Source organism: Hyperoodon ampullatus (assembly GCF_949752795.1).
Source record: "Hyperoodon ampullatus genome assembly, chromosome: 7".
Taxonomy (NCBI): Eukaryota; Metazoa; Chordata; class Mammalia; order Artiodactyla; family Ziphiidae; genus Hyperoodon; species Hyperoodon ampullatus.
In genome coordinates this window covers 53,759,192-53,764,919 of record NC_136920.1, presented here as the reverse complement: position 1 = coordinate 53,764,919, position 5,728 = coordinate 53,759,192, and positions in this window count along the sequence as shown.

The following is a 5,728-nucleotide window of genomic DNA, read 5'->3' as shown; positions in this document are numbered from 1 at the left end:
CCCCCACTCAAAGACACGTGGTAGGAACAAAACCTTCCCTGAATTAGTTCCCTAAAACTATATGAACGTCTCCATCCTAAGTCCTGAAGAACGTGGGGACGTCCAAATCTCCAAACAGTCGCAAAGCAGGGCCGAGAGGAGACACACATTCACCTCAGGAAATCAGCTCCGACTGGTCCAATTCCACCAGGTGAAAGGACTTCCCATCCATCCTCACCGTCACCAGAGAAAACAGATTGTTTCTCAACGCGCCCTCCTAACGCCTACAAAGAGAGGAATCTCTTCTGCCAGACGACTGGCCTCGCCGCGCACCTCCCCTCCCAAGCGCGCGCGCGAACACACACTCGCGCGCGCGCGCTTCCACTGCCACCACCTGTGAAAACATCTCTTGTAACTTTGGCGAAGAGAGCTCCCGGCAAAGCTGAGCGGCAGGGCGCCGGGAGCGCGCCGGGGGTGGTGAGGGTGGAGGGCCGGGCGAGGAAAGGGGAGGGACACTCCGCCGGCACTCCGCGCCGCGCCGCGGGCTGGAACTTGGCCTGGAACGCGGCGGTCTCGGCTCGGGTTTCCCGCCCCGGCCCCGCCCACCCAGCGGCCCAGCTCGCGCGGACTGCGGCTCTGCTCGCTAAGGAGCCTCAAGCCGGGGACCACGGGCAGACGCCGGGGGGAGCGCGACTGGGCCTCGACCCGCGCAGCCCACCGTGGACCCCCGGAGGCTGCCAGAGGGCGGCGGGGAGGAGGGTAGCGCGGGGCCAGCGCCGAGGCGAGGGGCGGGAGTGCGCCGCCCCTGAGCGCAGGGAAACAGGTTGCTGCGGAGCCCCGTACCCTCCCCGCGGCCGCCCCGCCGCGACCCGATTCCTGCCCTGCCCCGGGAGCGAACCCAGACCCTCCAGGGCGCCCTCCACCTTCCCGGACCCCCACGGCCCGGCCCCAGCCCGGCAGGCAGCCGGGTTAAAGGCGCCTTCAGCAAGGTCAAGGCGAGGCCGGCCGGCACCTGGGGATTTTTCCCAGCCGAGCACGAGCTTTGCAATCGCATTGTTAAAGATCCTGGCAGTGGCAGGAAATCCGAACGGCCCCACAGGTCTGCGGGAGGGAGGATTTATTTTACAGCGCGGAACACACTCAGACAGACCCGAGATTTCGGCGGGGGGCGGGGGGGAGGGGATGCGAGGTTTCCGGAAGACGGAATGTGGCAAAAACAAAAATTCCCCACCCGTGCACGCCCCCACCCCCCGCCTGCGGGAGGAGGGAGCTCAGGGCTACAGTGCCCCTGACTTCAGCAATCTGCAGGGCACTGCCAGGTCTGGGGCTGCTTATCCCGCTATGGGCGAAAAATAAGATTTAAAAACACTCTGCTATGGTTTCTCTATCTAAGACCATCAACGTGCTGCAGGCGGCAAAGGGCAGCAGCGAGATGTGGAGAATAAACACAACAGAAGCAAATTGCTGTCCGCGTAGCAGAGAAGCGAGGGGGACGGAAGCCATACTCGGCACCCGTCCCCATTCCATCAAAGCCGGCCTAGCCCAGGAAACCAGGAATAGGTACCTGATGGTGGCGGGCTCTGGCAGAGGCCAGCACTCTCCCTCCGAACCCCGCGCCAGAGTGGGCCTGCATTGCTGGGATGCTTGGCATCTCCGGGGCGGGGGCGGGGGGAGACCAGGCATCGCGGGCAGGTTTCTAAACATGAAGGGAACTGCGTGTGGCAGATGGGGAGGAGGCGCTCGGAGAAGCAGAGAAAAGGGCCTTTGGGGTTCCCCAGGACACAAAGCCAGTTTCCTAATAACAGCATTCCCTGGAAGGCCTCGCAACACCCCCAAGGGGAGGCTTGGGCCCTGTAAATTCAATGGATCCTGAGTTCTGACCGGCTTTCTCTCTCTGATCAATCCCAGATCCTTTTCCCAGTCCCTGCCTCGATCTCCGGTCCTTTGGGGACAGCAGCATCGGCACCCAACGCCAGTCGCAGGAGTGGCGAGGCGGCTCTCTTGTCTGGTCCCGGGATAGAAGCGCCCCGGTACTTACATTCCTCAAGCAGGCAAACTTTCGGGCTTCTCTTTCGCGAACAGGGGGCTCGCATCACGGTTCCCGGTAATCACTGAGGTAGTTTATGTAATTGCCCGCGATGCCATTTGGCAGATCTCCCGGCGTGCGCGGCCGCACGGCTCAGCACATGGGCACCCTTTCAGCCCGGCGCTCGAATCCCGAGTGTGCCCCGCAGCCGCCTTCCAAAAGTAGCGCAGCGACCTCGTGGTCTACTCAAATACCAAGACTGCAAGCAGGACCCGGCAAAACCCAGGCTGTCTCTCCGCGCCGCTTTCGCCGCATTGGTGGCTTACAGATAGCTGCATCTCTACAAACCTCGCCAGGGCTGGTGGTAGGAGGGGGTAAGGGACCGGGCGGGGGATTGCCGCGATTCTGAAGAGGGATCCGTAAGCCGCCTGAGTAATAATACCCTCGTCCACATGGACCAGGGTGCACAAATCACTTTAACGTCTCGCCCTGAAAGGGGAGCCAGTTTCCAAAGTTAGAGACCACGCAGTTGAATTTCCAGTACTTTCAAACCTCGCCTAGGCGTAGGCAGGGCAGAGAAGGGAGGGCAGTGGCCAGCAAAGCCCACCCTACTGCCCAGCTAACGAGGACTCACCAGTTGAACCTCCCCTCGCCCCAGTAGTTGACTGTGATTCCCTGGTTGCGTGTACACACACACACACACACACACACACACACACGCACACACACACACTCCTCGAGACCACCTTCCCCTCTGCTCCTCCAATATAAAGACTGCATATTTAAATCGCGAGGAAAATGACTAAGGAGCTCGGTGATCACATTTCATTCCAGAGCACATTTCCCCGAAGCTGGGGTACAAGCAATCTCTCTCTCTCTCTCTCTCTCTCTCTCACACACACACACACACACACACACGAGCGTTCCGCGTGTCCACCCGGCGGCTGCAGCCTCAACTCGCTCCGAGGGGAAGGTGGACACCGCGGCAGGCTAGGAGACAGCAGCGCTGCGCCGGCTGCAGAGGGCGCGAGCCTGGGGTCGCGTCTCCCGGTTCTTCCCTCCAACCGCAGCGCGTGCGGGGCCGCCGCAGCCGGCGCTCGCCCCGCAAGGCAGGCTGCAGCCCCGGAGCCCGGCGCCGCCTCGCGGGCTCCTCCAGCGCCCGCCGGGGCCCTGAGGCGGGCGGTTCTGCAGAGCGGCTGCGGGCGCTGGGGCCAGGGTGGGGAAGGGGATCCGGGCGAGGCCGACGAACCTCGTCCCGCGCCAACCTCCCTGCTCTCCCCTAGCCCTGGCTCCCAGGCTCCAGTCCGCGGCAAGCTCCGGGGGCTGCGCGGCAGAGGCTCGGGGCTCCAGACCGACTCGCCTCACCGGCAACCCGCGCCCCTGCCGTCCCCCCTGCCTCCCCCGGTGTGGGCCGGGGGAGCGGGGGAGCCGCTCCTGGAGCCCTGGGCATCCTCGCGAGCTGCTCCGACCCTGCCCCAGCTAGCGAGCGCAGAGAGTATTGAGAGCGGGCGAGGCGCCGCCGCGGTCCCCAAAGGCGCTTTTCCGTAGAACGGATCGCGCCTCCTTACCGTGGCTGCAGGCTGCCACCGCCGGGGAAGCGGGGAGGAAGGCGGCAGAGAGGCAAGGCGCCGCGCCGGTGGCTCCTCTCGCTCTCGGCGGCGAGGCTCCTCGGCTCCGCGTGCTCGAGCAGGGCGCCCAGGAAGGAGCAGGTCCCGTCTCTGCCCTCAGCTCCAGCGAGACCAACAATAGCTCCCGCAGGGAGCGAAGCCCCAGCAAGTCTCCAGCCGCGCGCGCACTCCTGGCTCCGGCTCCCGGCCGCTCCCGGCCGGCGTCTCTACCAGCACTGCTGCCCCACATGAAACAGCTGCAATCCCGAGGCTTCTGGCGGGTTGGGGCGGGTGTGTGCGCGCGCGTGTGTGTGAGTGTGTGTGTGTGTTTAATAGCTTCCCTCCTTTCCTTCCCCTCCCTGCCTGCTCGCCTGCCTGCCTCCGTCCCCAACCCTCGCTCTCTACACACAGACGGAGAGGGCGAGCGAGAGACACACCACACACACTCACACGCACACGCACACGCAGGTTACATGAATGGGAGGCTGGAGCCAATCCTAGGAGGCTGGGCGAGCCGCGGCTCACAGACGAAGGGAGCAGGACCGCACCACTGCAGCGGGGGGCGCCACGCAGGTGATGCGCGTCCTCCCGGGGCCACTCACCCGCCTCTCGGCCAGCCCAGTCTCTCTGTTCTCTCTGACGTCTTCCCCTCTCCCCTTCCCTCTTTTCTCCCCTCTTCGTTCTCCGTCTTCTCTCCTTCCTCTTTCCTTTTCGTTCTCGAATTCTCCGAGTTCTCTCAGTTCACTTTCTCGGTCTCCTCTTTACTTACACCGTCCTCGCTTGCTCTCTCGCCCCCTTTCTCAAACTTTCTCCTCCCTTGTCCCAACTTTTCTCGACTTCCTCTCCTCTTGCCCTTTGTTCTCTTTCCTCCCGCTTTGGCCTTCTCCCCCGTCTCTCTGCAGTGTTTTCTGGTCTCCTTTCCTTCCCCCCATCGCCTGTCCCTGGGTCTCTCTGGGGCGCGTGGCCCCGCTCCCAGCCGACTCCCTGTTGTTATTTCACGCCCGCAACACTTTTGCAGGGATGTCTCTCTCGCCCTTGCTGCTTCAGCACAGCCAGAGGTAATAAAAAGCTGATAGAGTTCCTTCCTCAGGCACGCAAGACGCCCAAAGAAAGGCCCTCCTTCTTCGGACAACTTCCCCAGAACCATGGTAACAGCTACTGAGTCGCTATAACAATCATTTAAAAAATAACTGCAGTGAATGTGGTCCAAGAGGTTTCTGTCCTTCGCCTGTCTGGATCGTGATCGCCAGCACAGTCCAAGAGAAGGGCATTTTTATATGATGGGAGAGGCAGCTTGGTGCAGTGGCAACTTGCTGGGGCTTAGGGAAGAAATTCCCATCCCAGCCCTGCTGCAAGCTAACTGTATGACTTCGTGCAGGCCATTACTCTTTATCCAGCCTCAGTCTTCTCATCTGTAAAACGGATAGTTATGGTGAGGATTAAAAGAGAAAACAAAGGAAAGAAAGCTCTGGACATACAGGAGATACTCCATTAATGTTAGTTTCCTTCCCTCCCATCCCTTTTTAAAACTCCCTTCATGATCTTCTGCTACATTATATCTCCATGATCTCCAGCGCTTAATGAAGGAGGAAGTGTGACAATGCTAATGTCATAAAAACCTGAAACAAGGTCGAGGATATTTTAAAATCTGGATTGTGTGGTCAGGATACTGTCTAGCCAGTTGTCATCCACTGATTACAGAGGCATCAGAGATTGCAGTATAAACTTGGGGAGCTGGAACGCCCTTTCAACATCTAACTGAGGCTTTCCAGAAAGTCAGGGAAGAGGGGAGGAATGGGTGAGAGATTTCCACACACTTTGTTCAATCTATTTTTTAAATGTTCATGATCACTGAACACTGACCAGTGACAAAGCCTCTGAGACTAACTGAAATGTCGAGTCTCTGCCTTTGGATAACATTTATCAACTTTGTGTCCTCACCGCAGACATCAAATGCTGGGGATAATAAGCTGGGGTTGGCAGTCAGATTCAGTCCTTTGACAAAAATCTGTTGACCACTTAGTCTGTGGTTGGCACTCTGACTGGCTCTGGGCATCCAGTAGTGAGGCAAATGGGCCCTGCCTTTGTGAGTGTACAGTGCAATAGACATGTGTAA